The 17,429-nt window shown below is 36.8% G+C and overlaps 1 pseudogene; it reads left to right on the forward strand.

Moving 5' to 3' along the window:
• Nucleotides 1-344: 344 nt before the first annotated feature.
• The window catches only part of LOC102435080, a 51,725-nt pseudogene continuing 34,640 nt past the window's right edge, over nucleotides 345-17,429 (forward strand).

The following is a 17,429-nucleotide window of genomic DNA, read 5'->3' on the forward strand; positions in this document are numbered from 1 at the left end:
TGAACCCAAATTCAAACAAGTCACAAAAGTATTTATCTTACTAATGAAAAATCTCTAAAGGCAACTTCTGACAAACTGGGATAGATTTTTAGATAAAAAATGAAGCCTATGAAATAATATCTATGAATAACTAGAAGGAAATACTTAGAAAAAGAGAGAGGCAGACTTGGAAATAGTCCTTTCTGTGTAAGGGCGCCCGAGAGAAACTACCTACAATGTGAATGGTTTACAGCACATTTAACAAACTCCTAGAAAGGCATTGTTATTTGCTGGGTATGATTCTGAATGGTTTACACCTTGTAAGAAATCTATGAGGTAGAGCTTTTGCTTCTACCTTTTAGAAGATGGACCACAGCCACTACTTCACAGGTAAGAAAACTATGGCACAGAGCAGTTAAATAACTCATCCACGGTGAGATGCCGAGGATGCAACAGAGGTAGGGCTCCAACCCAGGGAAGTTCTGCATCAGCCATCGCTCCCTCAGCTATATATTCTATTACCTTTCCACCAAGAGCACAATTGCTGTTTCCTCATAGTTCTACTGGTACCACACAACTGTCTTCTTCCACTTCTGCATATAGATTGCATATTTATAACTGATACAACCAACTGCTTTGTTAGCTGGAACCCTGCAGAGCAGGTAGTGGAAAGGAAAAGAACTCAGGACCATGAGTCAGGAAATCCAAGCTTTAGCCTGCCTCAGTCACTAAGTAATTTTGTCATATTAAGTGACATTTACGTCTTTGGGTTTCATTGTGCTAGTCTGTATAAAGGAATGAATTATAATCTCTTAAGTGCATCTCAATGTTAATATTCTAAAATTCAAACTGGCCAAATAGGTTAGACAAGTATCGTTTGACCAAAGTACCTTCATCTCCCTTTGTAACAGATGTTACCACAAGGACCTACTTAATCATGAGGCATACTTTTTCAATTGATTGTCATTCTGTTTTTGATGCTCCAATACGTGCTTTTGTTATAACAGCAACAACAGTAAAAGACGACTTAATTACTTCTTGTGGAAAAAATGATTGTCAAAACCACTCAAACTGGCTAGAAGAATTACTTCAGAATTACTGATGTTGCTTTATATAGAAGTGGTCATGCCTGGCCTGTGTGGCTCAGTGCTTGAACATCATCAACCCATGCACCAAGAGGTTGCTGGTTCTATTTCCGTTATATTTTTATATTTTTAATTGTGTTTCACTCCACATGTCATTGGATTTCTACCTTTTTAAAAAATATATATATTTTTATTGATTTCAGAGAGGAAGGAAGAGGAAGAGAGAGATAGAAACATCAATGATGGGAGAGAATCATTGGTTGGCTGCCTCCTGCAGATCAAACCCGCAACCCAGGCATGTGCCCTTGACGAGAATTGAACCCGGGACCCTTCAGTCCACAGCTCCATCCACTGAGCCAAACTGACTAGGGCCTACCTCTTTTTTTATTTCACCCTCCACCAAGAGAGTTTGTTTTTTGCTATTTTTATTTTTATTATTCTTTATTTCTGTAGAGTATTCTTCTTCTGGCTGTTGCCTCCTTGGTCAAATATTAATTGACCATAGAGACATGGTTGATTTCTGGGCTCTCTGTTCTGTTCCAATGGTTTATATGCCTGCTCTTATGCCAGTACCAGGCTGTGTTGTAGTACCAAGGATTTGTAGTATAGTTTGATATCAGGTATCTTGATACCTCCAACTTTGTTCTTCTTTCTCAAGATTACCGAGGCTGTTAGGGATCTTTTTTGGGTTCATATCAATGTTTGGAATATGTGTTCTAGATCTGTGAATTATACCATTGGTATTTTAATAGTAATTGCATTGAATCTAGATTGATTTGGGTAGCATGGACAATTTTAATGATGTTAACTCTTCCAATCCATGAACACAGTATATGCTTCCACTTATTTGTATCTTCTGAGTTTCTTTCTTCAATGTCCTGTAATTACCCAAGTACAAGTCTTTTACCTCCTTGGTTAAATTTATCCCTAGGTGCCTTAATTTTTTTGTTATTGCAATAGTAAATAGGATTGCTTTCTTAGTTTCTCTTTCTGATAGTTTATTATTTGTGTATGGAAAAGCCACTGATTTGGGAATATTAATTTTGTGCCCTGCTACTTTTCTGAATTTGTTTATTGATTCTAGTACCTGTTTGGTGGAATATTTAGTGTTTTTTATGTACAGTATCATGTCATTTGCAAAAATGACAGTTTTACTTTTTCCTTTCTAATTTGGATGCCATTGGTTGTGTCTACTTGTCTGATTACTGTGTCTAGGTCTTACAGTATTGTGTTGAATAAGAGTGGTGAAAGTAGACATCCCTATCTTGTTCTTGATCTTAAGGGGACACTTTTAATTTTTGCCCTTTGAGTCTGATAATGGCTGCAAATATATGGCCTTTATTACTTTGAGGTATGATCCCTGTCTTTCCACTTTGCTAAGAGTTTTTATGGCAAATGAGTACTGGATTTTATTACATGCTTTTTCTGCATCCATTGGTATGCTCATGTGATTTTTATTTTGTTTATATGGTGTATTACATTTATTGATTGGAAGTTATTGCATCCCCAGAATAAATCCCACTTGATCATGGTGTACATTCTTTGTAATGTATTTCTGGATCTGGTTTGCTAATATTTTGCTGAGGAATTGAGCATTTATGTCCATTTTTTATTTCTTTGTAATGTCTTTATCTGGTTTTAGAATTAGGATAATTCTAGCCTCATAAAATGAGCTTGGGAGTTTTCCCTGCTCTTGAATTTTTTGGAATAGTTTGAGAAGGATAGGTGTTAGTTCTTGGAATGTTTGGTAAAATGACCTGTGAAGTCATCTGGTCCAGAACTTATATTGTTGGGAGTTTTATTATTATTATTATTATTATTATTATTATTATTGCTTTAATTTCACTAGTTGTAATCTATTTATTCAGATTTTCTGATTCTTCCAAATTCAGTTTTGGAAGATTGTATGTTTCTAGGAATTTGTCTATTTCACCAAAGTTGTTAAATTTGTTGGCATATATATGTTCATAGTGTTTTCTTATAATCCTTTGTGTTTTTTTGGTGCCAGTTGTTAGATTTCTTCTTTTATTATTCATTTTATTTATTTGGGTCCTTCCTCTTTTTTCTTGATGAATCTGGTTAAAAGATTGTCAATCTTGTTTATCTTTTCAAAGAACCGGCTTTTTGTTTCATTGACCTTTTCTATTGTGTTTTAGTATCCATTTGGTTTATTTCTGCTCTGATCTTGTTTCAAAAAAAATTAATCCTTACCTGAGAATATTTTTCATTGATTTTTAGAGAGAGTGGAAGGGAGGGGGAGAGGCACAGAGAGAAACATTGATGTGTGAGAGAGTTCCTGGATTTCTTGAATTTTATAACTGCTCTTCTGAATGCGTTATCTCCTCAGTTGTTGTGATGCTAATATCTCCCGTGCTTGTGGTACACAGACACCTAGTTCCTGCTGTGAGAGGAAATATTGCAGAATATCTCTTAATGGATCACAAATAACTGACTCTGGGATTAATGGATGATCATTATTTCCTGATTTATTGTCTGATGCTCTCAGAATATTAAATGCACATAGGTAAGTAGGTCACTCTGTACAATAACTATACATTTTTGCCCTCACTGGTCAAGTTGTGTACTTATTAAGGCTCAAGTATTTTTGTTCCCAAACCTGCTTATGCCAATTGTATTTGTGTTTGTATTACATAGACACTTAAAACCTGAGGGGAAAAAAACAAAACACACAAGCTAACAAGCAAACTGTTTCCATAGAGTTCAAGGAAAATCACTAAAAGCATTTGTGGCTAAATTAGCCGTGAGAGAGAACTGCAAAAAAGTGAAGAAAAATTATAAAATGTAGGAAGATTCCATATTCATGAAATTTTACAGTAATCAAGTTCTTGTTCTACTTTAAACAATCTCAAACTGGAAATTATAAAAGATATATTATAAATTTGATTCATACAAGAAAATTATGTCAACCTCCAATCAGGGGACCTGCTCTTAGAGAAAGGGCCTTGGTCCTATATAAAAAGCTTGGTGAACAAATGTCTAACAATGCACCTGAAGTTAAAATTTAGTTAAAAGTATATATCCTTTTGCATAATTACCCTCTTTAGCCAACTTATCTTATTAAACATCTACCCCCACATCAGGCAAAAAGGCTTTTCTGGTCTATTAGAGATAGTAAGGATGTGTACATGTGCATAATGGAAGGCAGTTTTTAGATTACAGGAGTAAGAATTCTAAATCCTCATCCATAGTAGCAGGACAATGACTAAAGTTAATGAAAACTCATTAAAATGCACATTGCTTAGCACTTTAGAATAACTACTCAAAAAATAAAAACTAAAGTGTTAAAAAGCACATATATTTGGAAAGTAGAAGTGTTACGAGTGGCAAGCACATATAGGACACTACGGTTTGGCTTATATGCTTATTACTTCTGATTTTTTAAATGCCGTGCAATTTTACTCTTATAAATATTAAACTATTAACCAGGAACATCTAGCAGTGATTTTGTTTGTATGACAGCCAGCCTCCAACATAGCCCTTAATGAACCTTGCTTCCTGGTATCCACACCCTTGTGTCATCCCCTCTCCCATTCCTCATTGTATTAGTGTTGGTCTGGTTGGCCAATAGAATACTACAGAGGTGATAATATGTCACTTCTGAGATATGTTATAAAAACTTCTTTGGTCTCTCTCTCTCCCTCCCTCCCTCCCTCCCTCTCTCATCATTGGCTCTGGAGGAAGCCAGCTGCTCTCTCATAAAAAGCACATGTGGTAAGGAACTGAAGTTCATTTAAGTCTCATTCCTTATTTATAAATTTTAGATAGTAACACATTCCTTGCAAGTTATTGTGGAGTTTATATATAAAATATATAAAGATCAAGACATAGCTGATCTCATTATTACTATTGATATAATTATTAAACTTGCCAGAGCCATTCAGCTTATATATGGCACAGATAGGATTAAAAAACAGATCTATCTACATCCTAAACCATTGCCCACAAGTGTAAACAGATGCCCATAGAAAATTTGGGTAAATTTTTCTTCTTTTTGTTATACATTTTTGTGGCTTATAGGAATCTGTAATTCCTCCAGTGACCTTTGCAAGGAAGAAATCCTCAACGGGGCCAAATAGATGCATTACAACTTAAGACAGAGCACCAAAGGACAAAGAAAGTGCTATGGAATTGCATACTTACAGAAAAAGAGAGAGAGAGAGAGGAAGAGAAATATGGTGCATATCAACTCAGAGTGAAATGAATGGAGAAAATGTCATGCTAGAAAGGCTTTTGAATAAAGAAGAGGGTAAAGTGATGGGAGGCAGGAGCATGGTTGCAAGAAGAGAGATACTATATGTGTTGACATGAGTGAGTGGTTTTGATTAACAACATGGGTAAAGATATATATATATATATCTCAGTAGGAGAAAGGCCAATCAGGGACTTCTTGTGGATTTGAACCTAGAATCTGGGGAGTTACCAGATTTACAGTGAGGTAAGTTAGGGCTAGGAAAGTTGTTCAAATTGAGCCAAAACACATGATAGGCTTTGGTAGAAAGTTTTATAGGCCCATCTTGACTGTGAGGTGGAAATTCAGTGAGGCAATAAGACACGTAGGGACCAAAACAGATAGTAGAGAAAAGGCTGAAAGAAGGGGAGGGATTGGGATGACATGGAGAACCCAAGGGAAGCTGCTAGATGATTACTTGACCTTGTAAGCTGAGTATCAGGAGATTGATGCTTTATTTCAGGGTTGCTTTTTTTTTTTAATATCCCCTAAAATGTGATAAAAGTTAGTTGTGCACTTAAACTATTGGATGAGCTGACACACTCATCAAGACTTGGGACAGAGGCACCTGATGTCAGAGGTACAGCATTTGGGAGAGGACCACTTTTCCTCCCCTGTATGGGTCAGCAACCAAGGTTCACTCTGCAATCCAAGGGTGAGAGGACATCCCTTGGTAGAGGTTAGCTATGCTTGGAGGAGATAGTTCTCTCTGGGAGGGCCTGGCAGGGCGGCACCTTAATGAGGTATCAAGGAAGAAGAGGGAGAGCAAGCACTTTTATATGTGCAAGTGAGAAGCAGAAATGACAGGCATTAAGTGCCCTGTTCCCTCCAGAGTGTGATGGTCCTGAAGGCAGAGGCTCTGTTTAGCTGGTGTAGAGCACTGGCCCTAACACCAAGGACTGGCCCAAAAAACCCAACAAATACTTGAGTAAATGAATGAATAAATGAGTTCATAAATGGCACATCTTAGGAAGATGCCCAGTATGGAGTTGGATATGTTGGTCTGAACCTACAGATATAGGCCTTGGACCAATGTAGAAGTGGGAGTAATTAAATCAAGGATTTGGATAAAATTCCAAGGAGAAAATGAGAGATAAAGAACCTGGAAATTGAAGGAGTGAGCAGAAAAGGAGAGGACGTAAAATCTAAGGCTGCGGCTATTGATGTGGGAATAATGCTGGTAAAGAATGTTAGAGAAGTTATGAAGGGAAAGTATAGAGGAGGGCAAGTGCTCAAAAGTGGCAAATGCTGGCAAAAATAAAAGACCAAGGAAAATATTGGCTGAAAAATGCCTGTTGGATTTAGCTAGAAGGAGTTCATCTATAAATTTGGGGAAAGCCATTTCACTGGAGTGGTGGAGGCAAAAATCAGACTATTCTAATTTAAGCAGTTCATGGAAAATGAAGGGGAGAATACAGTGGATGTGTCATTTCAATTAGCTTGACTATAAAGGGAAGGAAAAGATAGATATAAAAGCAGAGCAAAAATGAAGGATGGTTTTTTAAATGAGACATTTCAGCAATTTGAAGTTTTAACCCAGATTAAGGCTTGAACTTCCCTGCCTCTTGAGATAATAAGATAATAAGATAATAATAAGAAAATAAGATAAACATGAAAACCGTTTTCAGGTGATTGTGGCTATTAATGTGGGTAGTGTGTGGTGTTGATCACATATTCCATACTCTCCTCTGGCTCTGATCTCATTCTTTCTCCATTCCCTTGGTTATCATTGAATTGACCAGTCTGGAAACTCAGCCCATTTGACTTTGTTAAACATCTGTATATACTGGCAATTTGGGGACATTTGAGGGGTATTGCTGAATGTAAGCTAGTGACCATTTTATACTTCCCATATAAGCCTAAGTTCCACTTCCTAAGAGCCTCTCTCTTTGGCTGTTTCTTAGCTGTGCACATTAAAGAGAAATTTTTGTTCAATCACCTTTGGGATCCTCTTCTAGTTGCCTCTGGAAAATTAGGGTTTCTCAGGATTCTGCTCCTAAGTGTCTTCCCTTTTACACTCCTTATCAGAGACTTGTAACCATCGCACAATGAGTCATATCCAGGTAACACGCAAGCTTGTTTCTTGATTTGCAGATTATTTTTTCATTTAAAATTTTAAATTTGTGACATTTGGAAATTCACATGCTGTTTTAAGAAATAATACAAAGATCTCATGTACCCTTTACACCGTTTTCTCTCAAGGGTATTGAAAAGCTATGTGCAACATCACAACAATGATATGGTCATGGGTATAGTCAAGATACAGAACATTTTTTATCATGAGATCCCTCCTGTTGCTTTTTTATAGTGAAACCTACTTCCTTCCCACTCCAACCCTTCCTTATCCTGGAAACCATTACTCTTCCTCATTTTTACAGTTTTGTCATTTCAAGAATGTCATATGAATGAAATTGTATGTATGCATGTATAATCACAGCACATGTGTAAACTTTGGGATTGGCTTTTTTTCACTCAGCCTCATACTTTGGAGATTTATCCAGGTTATTGTGTGGATCAACAGTTCATTCATTTTTATTTCTGAAGACTGTTCCATTGTGTACCACAGTGTTTTAATCATTTACCCATTAAAGCACATTGAGTTATTACTGAATAATGCTGCTATAAATGTTAATGTATAGCCTTTTGTGGGAAGATAAATTTCTTGAATAAATGCCCAAGAGAGCAATTGCTGTATGATTGTCACATGTTTAGTTTTATAAGAAACTGCCAAACTAATTTCCTGAAGTAGCTATCCATTTTACATTCCTACTAGCAATATATGATGGCCTAGGTTCTCTGCATCCTCACAAGCATTTGTTATCATTATATTTTATTACAGCCATGCTGATAGGTTTGCAGTAGCATCTCATTGTAGTTTTAATTTGCATTTTTTCTTATGGCGATTTCAAATAAATTTTCATTATATTCCAATGTGTCTATGAATGTGTATATCTGCTCCATTGAAATTTTTCTTCATGTATCTTGTCGAATTGTATTGTAGCTTTTTGTACTTTTGAGTTTTGAGGGTCCTTTGTCAGATATGTGTTGTGTAGATATTTTTTTTCCTACACTGTAGCTTGTCTTTTCATCCTCTTCATAGGGTCTTTACAGAACAAAAGATTTTAATTTGGGTAAAGCCCAATACATCATTTGTTCCTTTTATGAATCATGCTTTTAGTGCCAAGTCTAGGAACTCTTTCCCTATATTGAAGTCCATGATCCATTTTGAATTAATTGATATATAAGGTGTAAGGCTTAGGTTGAATAGTACCTATAGATACCATTTTGAATTAATTGATATATAAGGTGTAAGGCTTAGGTTGAATAGTACCTATAGATAGCCTCCAGCACCATTTGTTGAAAATTTTATCTATCTTCTATTGAATTGCTTTTGCACTTTTATTAAAAACCAGTTGGGTTAATTTTTGTGGGTCTATTTCTGCGTTCTCTGTGGACTGAAAGGTCTCGGGTTCGATTCCGGTCAAGGGCATGTACCTTGGTTGCGGCACATCCCCAGTAGGAGGTGTGCAGGAGGCAGCTGATCGATGTTTCTCTCTCATCAATGTTTCTAACTCTCTATCCCTCTCCCTTCCTCTCTGTAAAAAATCAATAAAATATATTTAAAAAAAACCAGTTGGGTTAATTTTTGTGGGTCTATTTCTGCGTTCTCTGTTATGTTTCATTGGTCCATGTATCTTTCCCTCTGCACAAGTCCTGTGCAGGTTTTATGAGATTTAATACCAAAGCATTTCATTTTTTTTGAGAGACTGTAAATAGTTTTGTATTTTTAATTTCATTATCTGTGTATTTGTTGCTAATATATATAAACAAAATTGATTTTTGAATGTGTATCTTGTATCCTGTGACTTTGCTGAACACACTTATTAGTTCTAGGACTGTTTTGGTAGATTCTTTGGGATTTTCTGCATGTAAAATCATGTCATCTGCAAACAGGGATAATTTTTTATTTATTTGTTTTGTTGTTGTTGTTTTTACTCCTTTATGATCTGTAAGCTTTTTTCTTTTCTTTACTTGCCTATTTCATTAGTTGGAACTTCCAGCTCTATGTTGAATTAGAGGTGAATAACCTCAAACATTCTTGTGTTGCTACTGTCACCATTAAATATAATGTTAGCAGTAGGTTGTTTAGAAAATACTTGACTGAATTCAGTAAGTTCCCACTCTTTTCAGATTTTTAGAGGGTTTTATCATGATAGGTGGTGAATTTTGTCTGATGCTTATTTGACATGGCTACGTTAAAATCTTTGTCAGATAATTCTAACATCTCTGCCATCTTGGTGCTTGCCTCTCTTGATTGTCTTTTTCATTTAGTTTGAAATCTTTCGGATTCTTAGTTTGATGGATGGTTTTAAATTACAATGTGGACACTTTTATATTATGTTATAAGACTCTAGATCTTACTTAAACCTTCTGCTTTTGCTGGCTTCCTCTGACACCAATTCTGGAGGAGAGGAAGGGGAGCTACCTACTGATCCTGCAGTGGGGGTGGTCTTGTTACCACTAGGTGATGGTGACAATCCTCACTCTCCATTAGGCTTCCTCTGACACCACTGCCTGGTGGGGTTGAATGTCCAGGCTCCCCATGCAGTGTCCACTGACACGACAAGCCTGGATGAAAGCTCTTCATTGGCTGTTGGGGATGAGAGTTCTGGCTCCCTCTTTGGCCTTCTCTGACCCCATCCTGTCAGGGGTATTGAGGCACCTTGTTACAGCCTCATTAAGGTGAAAACCTAGGTGCCTCACTTGGTCTTACCTCACATGGATGGGGCAGTTTCTTCTGTGGTGATTTATTGGGTGGAGTAGAGCAGTAATTGCCCAAAAGCTTCCCAGCTGTTTAGGCTGCCTCTTTCCTGGTTCCTTGATTAAAAAGAGCAGGCTTTTTTGTCTGTTCATTGTTTCCAGGTTGCCAACTTCTTCTGCCCCAAGTCTGAGATATATGAGGAAACAAAAACCTAGTAACTCGCCACCATGCTGCTCCTTTCATCCTAAGGTCCTAATAAATCTGTCTTCTTTTTCTTACCTCTAAGAATAAGTGTATAGGGTTTTTAGTGCTACTTAGTGAGAAGAATAAGGAAAGGTGTGTCTACTCCATTTTCCCAGAAGTGGAACTTTGCTCCCCTGAACAATGGTTTAAATTTTATTTTTGTTATTCCTAAATCTAGATTGCTCAAGTAGACTCTCCCACTGGGCTCTAGGCGGGTGAGTTCACCTTTCTGAATGTGTTCATCTGGATGGCCCACAGAAACCTACATTCTCCATGGATGTATAAGCATCCTCCCCTTTTCCTCAACACCCCTCCTTCTTTCATTATATCCTGGTTATTACCACCACATGGTTATCCAATCAAAACCCAGAAACAATTCCTATATGCCTTTCTTTCCCTCACCTGCGATATCTCAGCTACCCAAATGCATAACTCATGCCTCTGTGGATATCTCTTTATTTGAGCTCCAGTAACACTTAAGTTTTATAATGTTCAAAAATAAACAATACATGTCATCTTCTGTTCTAATCATATTTCTCTTCCTTATTAGAATTTTAGTTAATGTCACCCTCATTTTCCTATTCCCTATAGTCAATTTTTTGCTACATTTTATACTCTCACCTTTGCCCTGTATCTAATAAACCCAAATTTTATCAATTGAATGGCACTGATATCTCTCTTATCAACACCTTCCTATCTATTTTCACTGTCATAACCCATTGCCTAAATATTAGTGGAACTATATTTTCATTCAGGTCTTCATCTCCTCTCATATTATGACAGTTGTCTCCTAATGGTTTCTCCTCAGTGCAGGGCAATCCTTCATGTACACTGGTTCATTTTCCTGAAGCCCTGTTTCTTAACTTGGTTCTTCTGCTTCAACAGTTTCAATAACTCTCTGTGGCTACTGGGATCGTGTTCAATATCCTCCATGCTCACCTCTTTTATTCTGAGTTTCTTCTCTGAGTTTTGTTTATTTCTTCATCCTGGGCCTGCTAGGTTATGAATGGTCACCTCAGCCTATACCACTGCTTTAATTCAACAGCAGCACAAATCATGTTATTTGTTTATTAGTTCTGGACTTCACTGTATGAGATGTGAGGTGAAGGAGGGAAAGAAAATATAACAAAGCAAAGATGAGTGATGTGAGAAGATGTAAATTAAAAAAAATTAACTTGTTGTTGAAGCAATCCTTGTATAAGCAAAGTGGTGGGTAGTTATGCTCCACAGGCAGAGGAGGGACGCACAGGCTCACAGTGAGCCATTCACATGACTTCAAAGAAAGGAACACATCAGTTGGCAATAAATATTTATAAAATGAGACTTAAGGTATTTAGACCATTAGCCTGCCACATACTCCTTCCACACAATGAAATATGAAGCTTAAATCATGATAAAGACAGGCAAGAACAAATAATAGAGGACCTAAATATAGGCTTGGGTAAATGTTCAGATTTATTTTAAAATATGGGTCTTATAGCACAGGCACTAGAGATAAACCAAATTTTCAAATGGCCACAACTGCTTTTTATTCCTTCCCCTTTGTTTCCTCTATAATTTTTATGAAAGGAAAATTTTTTTTATCTCAACTCACAGTATTTTTTCTTTTGTCTCATCACACTTCAGCATATCCAGTATGACTAGAGACCCTATACTTGTTAAGTCATCTAACTCATTTGTTTAAATAGAGGAAAGAGGGACTTGAAGCTGGTTTCATCCAAACCAACTTTTAAAGTTTCTTCAATGTCTATTCTAAATGACTCTCAGTAAGTGTCCAATGTAGTCTTCTTTCTCCATGGGTTTTCCTATACATTCATCTCTCACAATTATGAATTAATAAAATTAGGAGTAAACATAGGCTCTTGTGTTAACAGAAGTGGTTGGGTGAGGTTCAGAGCAGATGGCAAATTCTGGCCTTTCTGAACTTCTTGCTCGTTAAAAAGTAAATATGCCATTTTCTATCCTTTGAGACAGTAGGAAGCAAGATAAACTGATTTCAGTTAAGTAGCTAAGGCCTGAGCTTTGATGTGCTGTCTCTTCCAAATGAAAAGAATTTCTTTTCCAGGACCCTTGGGATCTCTACATTTGATGCATGACTGCTCTGGAGGGTGGTCTCCCATCTGAGTCTGTCTCCAAACCCTGTCATTTAGGTGAGGCTATCTACACATAGATGGGTGGAGTAAACCCCTGTACTCTCCAGAGACACAGGATATGATATGGAAAAATAAGCATATAGTTTAGAATTTAGGTGATACAAAATTGAATCTAATCTTAATGATCTTGAACCAGTTATTTGAAATTTCTGACCATTAGATCTCTCACCTAGAAAATGGGAATGGTACTGGATTCTCAATGATTTTGTGAAGGTTGACGGAGGAAGTTCTATGCTCACTATGATCACTGTGTTACTACAGGCAGGAACAGCTTAAGTAATAGGGGACTTGCTGATAGAGCTAGTCCACTGAAGAGAAGGACAAGTTCAAAACACTGATCTTTGTGTTCCATCACGTTTCACTATTATATCATTCAATAAACTTATTATCAGGTATTTGAATACATGTTCCTCTTGCCTACCTCATTATATCCTTTTAATTGCCTAGTGAGGCCAGGTATAAAATGATCATTCCCCTGTGACTGAAGTATGATATTAAACAGGACAGAAAAGTGTTGCCCAAGGCCACATTGCTATTTTCTTTAGAGTCAAGAACCTTCTTTATACAGTGATTAAGTTCAATAGAATTACAAATTTCTCTTTTCCAGTGAATAAGAGGAATTAAGAAACCCTCAGGCAGGAAACCTTTGATTATTACACCCATTAAACACTTCATAGCCCTAGTCTAAAGTTCACCGTCGTATACCATTTCCACATATCTACACTGGATCATTTTTAAATACTCTAAAATGCATATTTTAAGTATGAATATTGTATTTTAAGTATGAAAATGATTAAAATTTGTCCTTCATGTATTTCTTCCTGCACTATTTTAAGCCTCACTACTAACTTACAAACACTGATTAGAGCAGAAAAGAGTTAAATCACTTGAGCTGTAGTCTGCCTGCTGCAGTGAAATAATGGACTGGACGCAGGAGTTACTTGGTTCTGAATCCTGCCTTTGTTACTCCCCAGTTCTGTGACCTTGGCCAAGTTATTTAAGTCTCAGCTTCATAATATAGTAAAGATGGTGATGAGATGGAGGAGGAGGAGGAGGAGAATTGCCTCATAGGAATATTGTGAAAATTAAATGAAATAGTGTTTGAAATTGCTATATAAGGGACATAATAAACACTCAATAAACACATGTTTGTTTCTTTTCTTTCCTCCCACGTATTGTCTTCAGTATATCTTTCTTGAAATCAATGTGCCCATTTCAATTTTGGTAGAGTCTTAGGAAGCTTATATTTCCTTCTTTTAAAGTAGTATTTTAACTAACTAGATCTCTAAGTGTAGCACCCAATGAATGCACAAGCAATTTGGCTGAATGAAGAGTTTGCTGTCACCATTTCTCATAGGAATGATTTAAAAATTTGTGAGGTTTTCAGAGCATTGATGAGCTTTTGGAAGCAGGGCTTAGTTTGTTGCTTTCTTTATAAAAATATTAATGAGATTTGAAAAGAAAATTAGTATATCTTAGAGACAACCCAAGCATGGTGAAAAAAGATCTGTTGAAAGTCTGACCAGGAAAAGTAATTGAACTGAAGACCCCTTTTCATAAGAAATAAAATATGTGAAAAACTAGAATTGTTTTTTTTAATGATCTTTTAGAGAGGAAAAAATGGGTCCTGCCTCTGGAATAGCCAACAATGTGTAGGATGGTAGCAGCAGGGAAAAAAAGTGTCTTTATGGGAAATATTCTGTGTCCCTAAATTCCACCAAAGTTTATAAAAAGCATATATGTAATTAGGCACTTAAATCATCTAAATCCCAAGATTTTTGAAGATGTGGGGGAAAAAACGAAGCCAGCAGTTTTTGTTTCCAATGGATGGAAATTTAAATTTACCTCTGGGAGGCCATATATCTATAGGGTGGGGGAAAAGTAGGTTTACAGTTGTGCTTACACAAAATAGAGTTTATTTTTGTATTATTATTTATTGATTACATATTATTTTCCATATGAGCAACTGTAAACCTACTTTTCCCCAACCATGTATATATATTCAAACAACACAAGGGTATATGTATTAAGCAAACATAATGTAAACATAATGCAACTGCAGCCTTGAAGAAGGCTGCAAAATGCAGGTAAGCATTCTACTTAATAATATAAACTGAGGGCAAATATATAAACAACATCTCTGCAAACTGTATTACTTTATGGGCTAACCATTGCTTTGCTTTTCTCTATATAAATTTAGACTCCTCGATGCCTATATAATTATTGCATGTATTGGTGTAGTTGTGTCTTCAACAAAAATTCAATAAATACATTGGACTAACCATTATTTTAGATACAAGAGATTCATCAGTGAAAGAAAATATAAAACTCTTTGCCTTCAAGGAACTTAATATCATAGTAAGAAAATATAGTCATATATGAACATATACTATGTAGTTAGTATATTAATATTGAATATAAGTATATAATTATTGGCAGGATTAAATGTGTTTAAGACTTGGAAATGGGGAAAAGAGATCACATTGGTGACCTTTCAGTGGAATGTCTTGTGTAAAGGGGGCTCAAGGGATTATCTGAATCTATAAGTTGTGCATCTTGATTGTTTTTCATTGGCTAGACTATGTTACAACCCTGTAGGAGTAAATTTAAGTTGTAGAAGCCAATAAGAATGCTACCCATAGCAATGCAAATGCTTCCTATATATGGCATTGCAAATGAATTTTGTTAAATAAAGAATAGAAATCTTTCCAAAATAAATTCTCAGTGAGTCAGTTTTATCATCTTACTCATTTATCAGTTAATGAACTAAATAAAATCTTTGACTAGTTTTTATTTTATATTTGTATTAGAGTCATGATTTTAATAATATAATATATTTTTTATAAAATATTATGGTTGTATATTATAAGGGAATATGTGCTGTGAAGAAGAATCATGTAGGAAAATAGATGGAAAATGAGACTTACAGTCAGAGGGAATTACCAGTGCAAAGGCCCAGAGATACAAGTTCATCTAAGTGTGCCAGGAAGCATAAAGTGGCTCAAGGACCTGAAACAGATGAACTTGGAGAGACAAAGGAGGAAGCAGCTGCCATCTGCTCTTGAAGGACTTTGAAAGACTTTGGCTTTTCTCTGAGTGACATAGGAAGCACAGGCTGGTCTCTAATAGTTCTGGGTCCAGGGCAAGATGACAAATAGAAACTCATAGCCACATCCTTAACCCCACCTCTTGTCCATCCCTCAAGCTTAGGGGTGTGTGCAGGTCCTACACATTTTATTTTAGAGAGAATAGACAGAGAAGAGTCTCTCACCGAGGGAGCAGTAATCTGGGACCATTGGGTCAGAGAATTACTGGTCAAGGTACTCAAATTGCAGTGGATAAGAGGAAGAGGTAAAAGAAGAAAACTCTGGTTTTTTTTCTGCCCCTGAAGATAGCTGTAAGCTAGAGCTGAGGAGCTTGAAAATGTAGGACCCAGCACAGAGCCTGGGCTCTCAGGTTGGTACCAGGGAAGACTTAGAAGGTTCTGAGCAGAGTTTTGAAATTATAGGATCTAAATGTTAAAAGAATCCCTTTAGCCAGAACCGGTTTGGCTTAGTGGATAGAGCGTTGGCCTGCGGACTGAGGGGTCCTGGGTTCGATTCCGGTCGAGGGCATGTACCTGGGTTGTGGGCACATCCCCAGTAGGAGGTGTGCAGGAGGTAGCTGATCGATGTTTCTCTCTCATCGATGTTTCTAACTCTCTATCTTTCTCCCTTCCTCTCTGTAGAAGATCAATAAAATATATATATTTTTTAAAAAAGAATCCTTTTAACTAGTAAGTCAAAAATGCACTATTAGTGGTGAGGAAAGTAAGGTATAAAAATGGTGAAAAATCAGGAAGCCCTTTCATTAATCCAGGCCAAAGAAAATAGATGCTTGACGCAAGTGTTAATACTGTAGTTTGTGAGAAGAGTTCATACTCTGGATATATTAAAAATAGAGCTAACAAGATTTGTAAGTGCATTGGATGTGGTCTCTGAAAGAAAGGGAGCATTCAGAGGTGAATCCAGAATTCTAGCCTGATAACCTGTAAAGAGGGAGGAGTTGCTATATAATGAAATTAACTAGAAGTAAACTTCAGCTTTTCTTTCAACATGTTTTTGTCTTTGGTTCAAGAGAAGCTATGCCATGGCCAGTGTGACTCAGTTGGCTGAACATTGTCCAATGCACCAAAATTTGCCAGTTTGATTCCTGGTCGGGGCACATGTCCAGCCTGTCGGTTCAATCCTCAGTTAGGGTTCATATGGTAGGCAGCCAACCAGTGTTTCTCTCTCACATTGATGTTTCTCTCTCTCCTTCTCCATTCCTCTTTCTCGAAAAAAAAATCAATAAAAACATTAAAAAAATAAGACAGCTACGATGGTATGGCTCAATGGTTGAATGTTGACCTATGAACCAGGATGTCTCAGTTTGATTCCTGGTCAGGGCACATGCCTGGGTTGTGAGCTTGATCCCCAGTAAGGGGCATGTAGGAGGCAGCCAATCAATAATTATCTCTCATCATTGATGTTTCCATATCTCTCTCTCCTTCTTTGAAATCAATAAAAATATATATTAAAAAATAAGAGAAGCTAGGCTGGAACAGAGAGAACTAGAAGGAATTGGCTGGTGGTCTTCTTCCTGGTTTTGGAGATTGGACTTCAGAAGAAATTCTCATTTGGGAGAGGTACATAGCCTAATCAAAATGATAGACATCTGTGAGCAAGGTAGTGATGTCACCATTCTTTTTTTTTAAATATATTTTATTGATTTTTTACAGAGAGGAAGGGAGAGAGATAGAGAGTCAGAAACATCGATGAGAGAGAAACATCGATCAGCTGCCTCCTGCACATCTCCCACTGGAGATGTGCCCGCAACCCAGGCACATGCCCCCGACCGGAATCGAACCTGGGACTGTGTTCAAACTTGAGACAAAGCAATATAGAAAAAATAACAACATTTTGAAGGGAGAAATCCAG

Source organism: Myotis lucifugus, unplaced genomic scaffold (assembly GCF_000147115.1).
Source record: "Myotis lucifugus unplaced genomic scaffold, Myoluc2.0 scaffold_18, whole genome shotgun sequence".
NCBI lineage: Eukaryota > Metazoa > Chordata > Mammalia > Chiroptera > Vespertilionidae > Myotis > Myotis lucifugus.